General features: G+C 38.9%; 1 pseudogene; it reads left to right on the top strand.

The window, feature by feature from the left end:
• The first annotated feature begins 5,168 nt into the window (after positions 1–5,168).
• The window catches only part of LOC114035486, a 16,505-nt pseudogene continuing 6,624 nt past the window's right edge, over positions 5,169–15,049 (top strand).

Here is a 15,049-nt window from a genome sequence, read left to right as displayed (position 1 = left end):
CACACCATTTTCCCCTCCATTATAAACATTCTTCTTTATACATCTCTTTCATGTGAGGAAATTTTCCTTCCCCCTTCCACCACTCCCTTTGTTGCCCCTTCATTTTTTTTGGAGATCATTCCAACATAATCAACTCACATCCATTCCCTCTGTCTTTGTAAACTCCTTTTAGCTGCCCTAATGATGATAAAGTTCTTAGGAGTTACATGTATCATCTTACTATACAGGAATATAAACAGTTTAAACTATTGAATCCCTTATGTTTATTCTTTCATGTTTACCTTTTTTTATGCTTCTCTTGAGTCTTGTGTTTGAATGTCAAAATTTCTCTTTAGCTGTGGTCTTTTCATTAGGAATGCTTTAAAGTCCTCTATTTTATTAAATATCCATTTTTTTTCTCCTGAAGGAGTTTTTACTCAATTTTTCTGGTTAAGTTATTCTTGGTTGTAATCCTAGCTTCTTTGCTTTCTAGAATTTCATATCCTAAGCCCTCTCCTCTTTTAGTGTGGAAGCAGCTAAATCTTGTGTGATCCTGACTGTGGCTCCACAATATTTGAATTGTTTCTTTCTGGATGCTTGAAATATTTTCTGTTTGACTTAGGAGCTCTAGAATTTGGTTATAATATTCCTGGGAGTTTTTGTTTTGAGATTTCTTTCAGGAGGTGATTGGTAGAATCTTTCAATTTTTATTGTATCTGTTGAAGTTAAGATATTGAAGTCATTTTCCTTGATAATTTCTTGAAATATGGTCTAGGCTTTTTTGTTGATCATGGATTTCAGGTAGGCCAATAATTCTTAAAGTATTTCTCCTGGATCTATTTTCCAGGTCAGTTGTTTTTTCAATGAGATATTTCACATTTTCATCTATTTTTTTCATTCTGTTGATTTTGTTTTATTGTTTCTTGATGTCTCATGGAATCATTAGCTTCTATTTGCCCAATTCTAATTTTTAAGGAATTATTTTCTTCAGTGAAATTTTGTATCTCTTTTTCCATTTGGCCAATTCTGTTTTTTAAGGAGTTCTTTTTTTCATTGAATTTTTGCACTTCCTTTTCCATTTGACCTATTCTGTTTTTTAAGGGTCCCTGCTCCCTTGTGACCAACCCCCAGCACTTCTCTACATCCTAGCACTGTGAACCAGAACTGTGTATGGGCAATAGTTACTAATCATTGCCAGTTGTACCCAGTGCCAGCAAAGGGTCTTCTGTAATCTCTTTCTCACCAGTTGTAAAACTCCCTTAACTGTCTCTGGGCTGAGAGCTCCCAACGCTGCTACTGCTGTTGCATGTGTGGGCTCTTGCCAGGCTTCTAGCCTGGTGTCACAGACTTTTCCTGCCAGCCTCCTAAGTTTTCTTAGGTCAGAAATAAGTTTCCCTGACCTTTTTTTGGCTCTACCACTCCAAACTTTTATTCAATGTGTTATTTTAAAGTTGTTTGGAAGGGAATGTTGAGAGAGTTCAGCTAGGTTGCCTCTAATCTGCCATCTTGGCTCTGTCCCCTCCAACAATCAAAAGAAAACTCAAATGAGTAAGGTCTTTGACCTTACTTTGAATTTGCAAAATTATTGATTTAAAATTTATTTCAATTCAATAAACATTTATCATATGCTTACTGTATTCTATGTACTTAGAGATATTGTATTAGGTGCTATAACTTTATATATAATATGACTTTTCTGAATTAAAAATGAATATGTAGTTATATATTTATTAGTATTATTATAGTACTTTATAAGAATATTTCTTCCTATGAGTCTTTCCATTTAATCCTAAAGCTTTCAACTTTTGTAATCATTTTCATTCAGTTAAAGAAATACTTTAAAATATGATTTTATACATTTTCATTAAGTTGTGATTACCTTAGGAGCACACTTAAATTGAACAGATCCAGGACTCTTCTGGAATACAAATACATAGTAACATCATGGCTGACTGGATGGAATAAACAGAGTTATGACTTTAATAGATTACCTTTTTTGGGAATCTAGACCTATGAATTCATATGTCTGTGCAGCATCCCTATAAGGAAACTCCCTCTACCAATGCAGATGAGCAGCTATTCTGCCATTTATTGACCCAAGGTCACACAGTCAGTACGTGTCAGAGGTAAGGACTTGAGCTCAGGTCATCCTGACCCAAAGGATGGCTCTTATTTCATTATGCCAATCTGCCTCTCAATGCCCATTTTATAATATTTTAAAATCCATATGCTTGAAGGCATGTTTTCCCCTAACAACCACCCGAACAAAAATGAATGGTAAACAAAAAGGGTTTCCACATCTCTCTTTATTTCTAGCTAACTCCCTCCCAACCCCCTTCCCAACTGTCTCTAGGCATTTGTGTAAACAAGGCAGAAGTGCTTGAACAACCTAATTAAGCTGACTTCAATTATCGATATGATGATGAGAGAAAAGCCTTACCTCTAAGATGGAGTGGTTACTGACTGGAAGGTGAGTGATCTTCCTGGAATTCCAGATGAGCTGATAATTACTATGCAAATGTTTAATTTTAGCTTGCTAAGGACTCTCAATGTGCATGATCCTTAACTATGGTCTTTGAAACCTCTGATAGATAACAGACTATCTTCAGTCATCCAAATCTCAGACTCTCCCTGGATTTGCATGCCAATAAATTTCTTCTTCTATAATAATTTATCTCTTCAATGACTAGAATCACTGAAGCAATGCCATCCTTACCCTGGTAGGAGGATTTATCTTCCTTGGAAGCTGGAATAATACTATTCAGATTGAGGAAATTTGATGAGGCAAGGGGCTGATTCTTTCCCAATAACCATAATTAAAGGTATTGACAAGAGAGTTGGTCACTTTGGTGGCTATAGCAGTTTGACTCATATTGCAAACTATTTCCTGGAAAAAAATAGCTGTTCATATAGTCAGTTAACAGAAAGAAAGAAACTTGGTATTAAGACTCTGAAACTTTTGGAGAAAAGCTTTGAGGGAAAAATATATCCTAGGAAGGACTGATTTTTTCAAGCAGAAGAAAATCTTGCCAAAGATTTCAACTTCATTCTTTTCTGGGATAGCTTAATTGCACAAGCCTTCATGCTAATTATTGTTTTGATATTAAAGCTTTGGCAGTCTTACAAAAATATCAAACTTGTACTTACAGGTTCCAAATACCCTGCTTCAATGGCCTAAGGGTTGGCTGGGAAAGCATTACAGACTAAGCCAAATTGCTGTAATGCTCACTTTCCCTATCTTTGGATAGCTTTTAACTTAGAACTTCACGAATGTTTGCTTAACAAATGTGAACATGATTTGTTGTCTGCCCTTTAAAAACCAAACCTGTGTTCTTTGTGTGTCAGACATCATGGAGTACCGTCTGCCAAATAGAAAGGACTGCTAATTCTTAGGAAGATCCTTTTGGTTGATGGATGTTGACTTCCCACTGTGTTTAAATTCCGCACCCAGCAGATTCCCCAAGATGGCATACAGCAATGATGGGGTTGGGCTCTGCCTCCAGTTCTCACAACAGGGCATAAATTCTCAGGTTTTTAACAAGCTTCAACAAGTAACATTGTAATCAAATGTAAGGAAGAGAAACTGGGAAGGCAAAAAGATGAAATGGAAAAATGGAGCAAACCACCATTCTTATACTTCAGGGTGTGTAAGAAAATAACAGACTTTGAGAGTTGGTAAGGACTTCGGCACCTATGTAGTCCAGAGCATGCCCGAATAAAAGAATCCACACACATCCTTGTGGTAGGCATTGGCCAGGCTCTCTCACGTCCCCAGTAAATCCCAACTGTGAATCAGAATGAGGAGATATATCAAGGAGAGCAGTGCAGTAGAAATGTATGCAGAAGCTGGAAAAACAAGATTATAAAGATAGAAGGACAGGAAGTTCAGACAAGGGGAGCATCAATACACATAGTAGAGTGTTTATTTTAATGACTATATTTGGACAATGTCCCTAAGCTTCTGAGAGACTGGGAACCTGAGGGGTATAAAAGTGGTTGTGCGTAGTGGGGCAGGGGACATTTGCTCAGACTGAGCAATCTGACAAGAGCCTCTCTTCCATGTTGGCTATTGTGACATGGAATTGTGAGGATATCCATGAAGCATAGTGAGGCATTTTGGATTGCCACTCACTTTTCAGCATGTATCTTTAAATGCCTGTGATCCTTTTATGCTCACAATAAAAAGCATAATAGTAGATTGTTGGCCAAGTATTCATTTTCACCAAATCTAACATTTAGTGGGCATTCATGCCTAATCCAATTCCAGAGAAGTGGTCATCCTACCTCTACTTGAAGATATCCTTATGAGGCAGAGCTCATGATATCCTAGGACAGTTCCTTCTATTTTTGGATAACAATAATTCTTAGAATTTTTCTTTTAATCAACACTAAATTTTCCTTTTTGCAACTTCTATCCACTAATCCAAGTTTTGTCTTCTGATGCCAAAAAGAACAAGTCTAATCTCTTTTCCATATGACGGCCCTTCAAATACTTGAAAGCGGCTATTATGTCCCTACTGAGCCTTTTCTCTTCTTGGCCAAACACTCTTAAAGAGCATTTGATACGTTATTTTTCTTGTCCATTTCTTATTATTTTTCTTGTCTATTTTTATAATAAAAAACCCCTCAAACACTGTAGATGTGCAATAAATGATATAATATTAACCAATGTCAGACAAAAGAGGAAGAAAACTGGAAGCAATTTGATTTAAAGATTCACGTCAACAAAGGAGATAGCACACATCCTAATTGTTCACTAAACAATTTCAAATAACTGTGCACAGTAATCCTGTATCATTCATAAGTCCCATTACATTCCCATTGTCCTTATCCGTGCCAGGTGTGTTCCACTGCTCGAGAATAAAACATCATTTGTACAACCAAGGATCACAGCCACCATTGTTATTAAATACCACACAGTACAGATTGAGCATCTATGCAGGTATGGTGTCTGATTGGGAGTCTGATAATATTGGAATCATTAATGATCAGTCTAACAAGTTTGGCTAAAAACATGCTAAGTACAACCCTGGAAACTGGTGGTACAGGTGCCTTTACTCAGAACCACCAACCACCCTTTGTATATCCTATTTCCCTCCACTAGTCCATTGGTTAGAGATTCAATTTTGAGCACTGCATTTTAGGAAGGATATGGACAAACTGGAGAGCATCTAGAGGAGGATGGTCGGATGGTGAGGGGAAAAGGTAGCTTGTTAGAAAAGCATTGGTTCTCCATCCCCTCCCCTGCAGCACCGGCGGCTGAGCTGGAGCCACGGCAGCCGCGGCACCCGCAGCCTCAGTGACGGACCCGACCCTTAACGAACCCCACAATGGCAGCGGCCCCGCCGAGCCCCGCCGCGGCCCCCAGCGCGGCCAACGACACGGCGCGGCCGCCCTCCACCCCGGGCGTCATAGCCCTGGACTACGGCAGCTTCGTATTCATGGCGCTGCTGCCCATCTTCTTCGGGGCCTTGCGCTCGGTGCGCTGGGCCCTCACCAAGAATGCCTCAGATATTCCAGAGACCATTACTAGTAGAGATGCTGCCCGGTTTCCCATCATCGCTAGCTGCACACTCTTAGGCCTCTACCTCTTCTTTAAAATCTTCTCTCAAGAGTACATCAATTTCTTGCTCTCCATGTATTTCTTCCAGCGGGATCTTGGCTCTTGGCTCTCTCTCACACCATCAGCCCCATCACGAGCAAGTTCTTCCCAGCAAATTTCCCCAACAAGCCGTATCAGCTATTCCTCACACAAGGCTCAGAGGAGAATAAGGAAGAGACTGTCAATTATGAATTTGACAGCAAAGATCTCATGTGCCTGACCCTGAGCAGTATCATCGGTGTAGGGGTAGGAGCTAAGGAAAGTTTTTGGCACCAATGTGATGGTAACTGTGGCCAAGTCCTTTGAGGCACCAATAAAATTGATTTTCCCCCAAGACTTGCTGGAAAAGCGGCTGGAGGCTGACAACTTTGCCATACTGGGGCTGGGAGACATGGTCATTCCAGGTATCTTCATTGCTCTGCTTCTGCGTTTTGACATCAGCCCGAAGAAGAACACACATACCTACTTCTACACCAGCTTCGTGGCATACATCTTTGGCCTGGGCCTCACTGTCTTCATTATGCACGTCTTCAGCAGTCAGCCGACATTGCTCTATCTGGTCCCGGCCTGCGTTGGATTCCCCCTGCTGGTGCTGCTGGCAAAGGGAGAAGTCACGGAGATGTTCACTTATGAAGAGACAAATAACAAGGAGTCAGACAATGAGTGCAAAAAGGGAGCACCGCTGTCGTGGTTAAAGAAGGAGCTGTAAGGGTGGGCTTGGAGCCAGGGGTGGGCAGTGCAGGAGCTGGGGGAGAAACAAAGGCCCTACAGAGCCTGGGGTGATGTTCTAGGCCTCAGGCTGCCCTGCTCAGGCCAGGCCTCTCCTCTCTCTTCTCTCTGCTGAGCCCAACCTTGGGTTTTCTCTTTGTTTCTGGTCGTGTACCTCTAGTGTCCTCCCTCCCCAGCACGGGGCAGGGAAACCTCAGCTACCTTTTGTGAGGAGAGTGATGGGTGGTGAGAAGGCCTAGTTTTTAAATTTTTTGGCATTACCATGAACCCCTCTCTCTCACATTAAAAGTCTATGTCAAGTAATGGTTATAAAAGGTGATATTGAGCATGCAGAGGAGAAGGCAGGATAAACACAACTAATTATTTAAAAAATTTGTCACATGCAAGAGGGATTAGCTTTATTTTCTTTGGCCCCAGAGGATGTAACTGAGACCAATGGATGGAAGCTGCAGAGATTCATATTTGGGTTCATAAGAAAAACTTCCCAACAATGATCACTGTCCAGGATAAACGGAGTGCTTTAGGATATAATGGGCTTGCCTTCATTGGAGGTCTTCAATTTCTGCTTGATAAACACTTGATGGGGATGCTATGGAGAAGATTCCTTTTCAAGTATGGATTGGACTATATGACTATGATGATGTCTCTTTAAATTCTGAGATCTTGTATCACCACTGTGATGAATTCTTTCCTTGAGATACTGAGGAATAAATGCCTTTGTTGTCCATTTGTCTAGAATTCTGTCTCATATCTAGTACTTTTTTGGGGGTTAGATTTGTGATTTCACTGTTATAGGGAATTTCCAGTGAGGAAACTCATCTACCAAAGCATGTAAACAGATAAACATTTGCTATGAAGTGTATGGTCTTAGAGAGTTGATTGGAGTCATTGAGAAATTGAGTGACCAGCCCATGGTCACACAGGCAGTATATGCCAGAGGTGAGATTTGAACCTGGGTCTTTCTGACTTCAAAACCAGCTTTCCATCCATCACAGCTCGCCACTTCTCTTACTATAGTGCTCTGTACACAGTGAATTTTAAGAAATACTGATGACATAGGAGTTCAGGATTCTTATTTAGTTTTAGGTGGTGGGAGAAGAGTAGGAAGAAGCATTATCTATTGTTCAGTTCTGTGAATTCAGGGATGAGGGTTGAAAATTGGTTTTGAATGGTGCCCACCTATTGAATATTGATTGGGCTCTGGAAATTCCTAGTGGTCTCACTGACTTTCTGTCTCCCCATCCTAACTCTCTAGACAGAGTCAAGAAATAGAAGTGGAGTCAGAAATATTCTAGGACATGACAGGATGTTTACTCGGATAAAGTTTGCAGGTTGCACATATCTGTGGGCTTCCTTCTCCACTTATCAGGAAGTTTAAAAACCAAAGAGAAGCTTTTAAAAAGAGTTAGTGCTTAACCACATCAATACACATGAGTGAACACAATTTGTTTTGAGATCCTTGAGGTCAGAGATTATGTTTTGTTCAATCATCTTTTTATCTCCTGCGCAGTCTAGCAAAAGTATTGCAAATAATATGTACTCAATAATAATTTGTTGAATTGTTTGGAAGCTGGAGCAGAAGGCTACTTGTACTTCTTTTCAGGGGCTCTAGATGGGAACAATTGAGTCCTAGTAGCTGTTAAATTATCATGGTAGTACTTGTCTTCAAAAGTTCAAGGTAATTGATCACAGAATTAGTTCTATGCTCAGCCTTAGTTTTCTCATTAGCATAATGGGGATAATAACAGTTATTTACCTCACAATGTTTTTTAAATGAGAATCAAATGAGATAATAAATGGAAAGTGCTATACAAATCTTAAAGCACTATATAAATGTTAGCTATCATTATCATTATTATTATTTATAATATTAAAGGCAGTGTTTTGTAGTAGATAGACAGCTGGCCTTAAAACCAGGAAGACCTGTGTTCAAATCCTGCCTCTAACACACACTTGTTTTGTGACCTTGTGCAAGTCACTTAACTTCTCAGTGTTCTAGGCAATTCCCTAAGACTATAAGGTACTTTCTAGGGCTGTATCCCAAAGAAATCATACAAATGGGAAAAGGACCCACATGTACAAAAACATTTATAGCAGCTCTTTTTGTGGTGGCAAAGAATTGGAAATTGCTCATCAATTGGGGAATGGCTGAACAAGTTGTGGTATATGAATGTAATGGAATACTATTGTGCTATAAGAAATGATGAACAGGTGGACTCCAGAAAAACCTGGAAACAATTCTATGGACTGATGTTGAGTGAAGTGAGCAGAACCAGGAGAACATTGTACACAGGAACAGCCATGTTGTGCAATGACTAACGTTAATAAACTTAGCCCTTCTAAGCAATGCAAGGATTTAAGACATCTCCAAAGATCTTGTGATGGAAAATGCTATCCACATCCAAAGAAAGAGCTATGGAGTTTCAATGCAGATTGAAGCATGCCATTTGCTCTTTTTTTTCTTCTGTTGTATTTTGTTTTCTCTTTCTGATGGTTCCTCCTATTGGTTCTAATTCTTCCTTACAACATCACTAATGTGAAAATATGTTTAATAGGAATGTATATGTATAGCCTATATCAGATTGTGCACCATCTTGGGGACAGAGGGGGGGAGGGAGAGGGAGAAAAATTTAAAACTCAAAAGCCTATGGAAGTGATTGTTGATAAATCAAAATTAATAAATAAAAGACTATAAGGTGCAGAAAAGGAGCCAACCTGCATTGCTAGAAGGAGTTTCCTAATCTAGGAGTTCCCTATACCAATGAAATCACAGGTCTAGTCTCCATGATGATGATGATGATGATGATGATGTTGATGACGACAAGGACAATGATGATGATGGGGAGGATGATGCCCAGGGAAATACTTAGAATACCTTTTCTCCAAAGGTCTTTGGTTAAAGAAATTGATAAATGCTTAATAAGAGATATTGATTTATTAGAAAGAACATTGGAAGTCAGAATCAGAAGAGTCAGAATTGAATCCATACTTGGATTCTGGCTCCACTTTCTAGCCCTCTGATCTCCAATTCTTTAAGTCTCAGCTTCCTCATCTGCAAAATGAAGGTAATAAAATCTTCACCATCTAACTCACAGGGCTGCTGTGTATGAATTCTCTTTGTAAATTGTAAAGGGCTATATAAATGTGAACTATCATTATTTTTAAGTAATATGGCCCTGAGCAGTATTTTTCACATTTTTATTGCCCTATCATCATTATACCTGGAATCACTCTATTCTTATGAGATCTACCCAATAATGGTAATGAGTCATAAGTACTCTTGCTTCTCTGGTTTCTGCTGAATTTGATAAAAATCGAGGTCTCCTAATTCTGATGTAGGAAGAGAACACAAAGGAAGTTCAGGTAAAGGGAATTGTTCAGGCTCTTGTTTAACATCCTATCCTAAAACTTTGTTCCTAGGTCATGTTTCCAAATTGCTATGTATGGAAGGGCTCAATCTTGACCACACTGTAACCTTCCTCCCATCTTCATATTATGACTGGCCCATCCACTGATGCAATCTGAATATGGCTAGAAATGACACCCTGTGGAAAGAGTCTTCCTCATTTTGGAATTGTGAATTAAATCCCCTTGCTTATCTTGGCTAAAGAGCTTTAAGAGTCTGCCCGCAAAAGAGAGGCTTTGTTAACATGTCTTCAAGAGGCCCCTGCAGGCGGAGCAGTAATTAGGATTGGGTGACTGAAGTTTTGTTCTGGAACCTAGAGCACTGCCTACATTTATACTCCTTCAACAGATAGAAACAACTTGAGTTTAGTACCATGTTATCAAGAATTAGAGTAGAAAACCTCTGGTGGACTTACTCTCCCCTGAAGCTGCACCTCAAGTGGACTCTTCTCTACTTTTTTCTTTCCATGAGGCTGGCTTTCTAGTAGTGACCACAAGGTGTCCTATGTCTCATCCTCCATAGTGTCTTGTGTCCCACATTCCTGGGACTTCCCTCTTTTCTCAAATGAGTTTATCTTTAAAAACTGATTCATTTTGAGGGCACTTTTTGTGCTGCCTATCCCAGAGGCCATAATTGCTAGTTATAGCTGTGCCTATAGGAGGGAGGCTTGATATGTATAATACAAGTGAAAATATTTACACATGCAATGATATATGTAGAATTTGTAGATTACAGACATATGTTAGGGATGGCTCAATGACTCTTCTTTCCATGGGCAGGTCTGCAAGATGCAATATGACCTGGGATTTCAGTAGAACTCTTGAGAAGAGGTTTGAAGGTAACATCTAACTGAAGTTTGGGTGTGTGTATGGAGAGTGGAGCATGCATTTTTAGGAAGTGATTGTGATGCAAAAAGAAAAGAGCATTGACAAAGCATAAAAAAAATACATAGAAGGAAAAAAGTTCAGAAGGAGACACAAATAGCAATTTTGTTACTACCTTATTAAATTGAATATGTATGGTTAAAAAAACTGAAACAGAATTCAATAGTTTCATATACAATCTACTTTTTTGTTCCTTGTATATGGAAATGCTTCTGTTTGTTGATGATTATTAAGTTCAATGATAAAAAATATAATTAAGAAAGGAAGCAATGCCTAAGTATGCATAAGTGGCACATCCACAGGCACAATTATATGAAGCAAGTGTGGAGAATATAATAAATTCTCCCATGACTGTGTGTACAAATACTATCAAATGGAGCTAATTCATTATGGTTATCACAGTATTACTTCAAAAATGTGGTCCTTAAAAGAGATATCAAAGATAATTTAGCCCAAACTTCTCATTTTACGAAGGGAGAAACTGAGATCCAGAGTCTAAATGATTTGCTCCAGGTCATATAGGTAGTTATTGGCAGAGCCATGATTAGAACCAGGTCCTTTGACTCCAAATCCAGTATTCTCTCTACTCCACCACATGATCATTGGCTGATCTAGACAGAAGAAGACAATCAATTAATTAAGTCATGAAGATTTTGAGAGTAGATAATTCCCAACCAGTGGAATTTAGGAGAGATCACAAGAGAACATCTTTATATTCTTAAATCTTCAAATGAACATCTCATTTCTCTACTTCATTTGATATGTGCCAGCATAACTTTAGGAAATTTCTAAGTTCAGTAGGAGAGGCCTTTATTAAGATAAAAACAAAGCAATGCTAGAATTTTCATTATAAAAAAGAAAAAAAATCCCTAATTGCCTAGTAGGGTCATAAGTAAAGAAACTTGTAAGAACTATTCATTATGCCCTTCTATCATTTTTTAAACTACTTTTCATGAAGGTATTTAAGCTTATGTCATCATTGTACCAACAATGATCATAGACACGAAGGAAAAGAATTTTGCCACTCCCTGTTAAATAACATAGTGTCCTATGCTAATCCACATAGATAGCTTTGTGTGTGAGAAAAATTAAAAAAAACCCACAAAGCCTGACTTAAGTTAATATGAATTACTATTATCATTAGAATTCTATTTCATAAGCTTTTCTCTTTACAATTAGGAGTCTTTGCCTGCCCCCATCTGCTAATGTTTTTTTCTCCCTATAAAAATGTTGAGACTCAGTATGGAAGGGAAAGAGAAGGGAATAGACTTTTATATAGCACCTCTGATGTGCCAGCCAGAGTGCTAAATGTTTTAAACAAATATTTTATTTGTTGCTCACAACAACCCTGCAAGGTAGGTACTGTTAATTATCTCCATTTTACAGTTGAAACTAAGGCAGACAAATGAATTGACTTGCCCAAGGTCACAGAACTAGTAACTATCTGAGGCTAGATTGAACTCACATCTTTCTTATTCCACTCCCAGAGCTCCATCCACTCTACCACCTAACTGCCTAATGGCTTAAAAGCTGACGTTAGATCAGGAGAGCTTGAATTAAATTCCTACCTCTAGGCAGTTGAATGCACTTTAGTATCTGCTAGTCTTAAAAAGCTGCCTAGAAGTTTTAAAACTAAGGTGACTTGCCCAGAGTTACAGAACCAGAATGTGTCAGATATAAGATTCAAGCTTTTCTAGCTTAAGGTCAGTTTTTAAGCCATAAGGCAGCTAAGTGGTACAGTGGCTAGAGGTCTGGGACTGGAGACTTCACTTCCTGAATTCAAATCCAGCCTCAGACACTTCTTAGCTGTGTGACCCTGGACAAGTCAATTCACCTCTGCCTGCGTCAGTTTCATTCTTTGGTGGTTCCCTATAGCAATGAAATCACAAGTCTAGTTCATATGAAAATGTTATTGTAGTTCATCAAAACCAGGACCATTCCATACATTTCAGTCTACCAACACATGGGAATATGTCCAAGATATGAAAACTCTATGTTCTGGCTAAAATCTCAACATTTATAGGGTTATAGAATCAGAGAAAGGAACCTTAGAAATCATCCACTCCAACTCTCTAATTTTTCTAGATGAGAGGTTAAGTGATCTGCCCAGGGTCACACAGCTAACAGGTATCTAAGGTAAGAATTGAAACCAGGTCTCCTTGATTTCAGGTTCAATAATCTAGCCACCATAGCCTGGTACTTCTCATTCATTCTTCCCACTTCTGGGATATGTCACAAAAGTGGGAAAGGGATAAAGGAGGGTGGGCTTCTACCTCGCAAGATCTCTGAAAATCTCAGCTTTATAAACGATGTAATCTCAGTTAATTTGTTCCTAAGAAATAGTCCTTTTCTTTCCTCATAGGTGAAGGTAATTAGAGAATCCTGCATTCAGGTGTGGGAAAAAAGGATGTAGCCTTTTGAAAGGCAGCACAGTTTTAGTAGTGTAGAGCAGTAGGTCCATACATATGTATCTTTGTGAAAACACAGGTTTTTCCAGGTACATTTTTCTGAAAAGCTTTGAAAATTTGGCCAACAAATTCAAGTTTTTATATACCAACTCACACAATAACAAGCATGTCAGAACACTGGTTTGGATCAAAATGCTATTTTCCTTGGTACGGCCAGCAAAAACACAGCCTTAGGCCCAGGTTATAATGTGAAGGATTTTAGAGCAGCTGGCTTTTGGGGAGCATAAAAACAATCCACCTTTCTGCCTCAGGCTAGAAAAATATGCAGGGTTTGCATTGTGCTTTGTGTGTCAGGATAAATCACGCTGTTTTTTCAGTGAGATCAACTGATGTCAATGGATGAGTCAAAGGAGAAATGCAAAGACTCAGTTGGATCTGTGGGCTCAGTGGGTGAATCAGATCTGTATCACAGATTCAGGAGTTTGACTACTGGGGACAAAAAAATCTAATTTTTCATACAGTAATTATGAAATCAGTGAATGCTTTACAAGAAGTAGAATCTGTCATGATAATCGTGTGGACTTTAAAACTCAAGACTACACCAGGTTTGTGTGGAAGCAAGTTTACAATTAAACTTGGGTCCCCCAAGACCTCGGGTCCCCTGCTATTTAAGGCTTAACTTCTGAGAGATTCTAAAAGTTCACTAAATTATGATTTAAATAAAATCTGGTACTTTTGAGGGGCAGGATTGAGGACGGGAGGAAAGGAGGAAATTGACAAGAAAATTGCTAGGTGATAGATTCCTCCAAGGCAAAAGAAAAGGAAGGATTTATTTCTGCCTAGTAGGATGAATTTTTGTTTGGTCTTGTCTGACTCTTCATGACCCCGTGGGGTTTTCTTGACAAAGATACTGCAGTGATTTGCCATTTCCTTCTCCAGTGGTCACTGTTTTATAGATAAGGAATTGAGGCAAATACGGTGGTGATTTGCCTAGGTTCACACAGCTAGTAAGTGTCTGAGGCCGCATTTGAACTCAGATCTTCCTGACTCCAGGCACAGCTTTCAATACACTGTACCACTTAGCTGCCTCTATAGGATCAGTTACTCTTTATATTTTGCTACTAAAGCCCTGAATTTATGCCTTCACTACTTTGTGGTCAAAGCCACTTAACATTGGGGTCCTAGCTACCTGTCTTTCTCACAGGAAAGAATTTGCAGTAAAAGGATCAATATCAGTCTCATATTTTGCCTTAAACACCAGATGAACCAAAGAACATTAAAAGGCTAGAGGCTAGCAAAAAGAGGTAGTCAAGAGATTTACATAGAAATGGGAACTTCTGTTGGCCATTCACTTTGGGAGATTGAAAACACTGTTCCCTTAACTTAACTTCCACATGACTCAATAATTACTCAACTTTGTCAGCTCGGTTCCCTACCTCACCTAAGTCTGCAAGTCTAATAAGTGGAGTGTTTTCTCTTCTGTGTTGCATAGCAACAGTGCATCATCATAAAGACAGGAAGTACAGAGGTTTATTGGCACCAACTAGGGATGCTGCTGTCCCATGAACAATTATATCTGGACTTTTTTTTTTTTAACATACAGAACTTGAAAACACAATAATCTGGGTTGCTTCAATTCACTAAATGAAAAAAAAACTATGAACTTGACAGATACTAAACAAAATTATAATTTTCATACACAAAACAGAACAGGAAAGGATTGTACGCAAAACTGTGAATCTCTTTGAAGTATAGCTTACTTTTCCTTTTAAGTATATACAGCAATTTTCAAAGCTATTCTGCTAATCTGTATTTCCATCTGGCTTTCCCTTTGCTGTCTTCTTTTTTTTCAAAAATGCTTCAGTGAATTTTTTCCCCCTTTCCTTTCCTTTCCTTTCCTTTCCTTTCCTTTCCTTTCCTTTCCTTTCCTTTCCTTTCCTTTCCTTTCCTTTCCTTTCCTTTCCTTTCCTTTCCTTTCCTTTCCTTTCCTTTCCTTTCCTTTCCTTTCCTTTCCTTTCCTTTCCTTTCCTTTCCTTTCCTT

This window comes from Vombatus ursinus, unplaced genomic scaffold (genome assembly GCF_900497805.2).
Source record: "Vombatus ursinus unplaced genomic scaffold, bare-nosed wombat genome assembly UNPS02009205.1, whole genome shotgun sequence".
NCBI classification, from domain to species: Eukaryota; Metazoa; Chordata; class Mammalia; order Diprotodontia; family Vombatidae; genus Vombatus; species Vombatus ursinus.
This window is presented reverse-complemented; position numbering and strand designations above follow the sequence as displayed.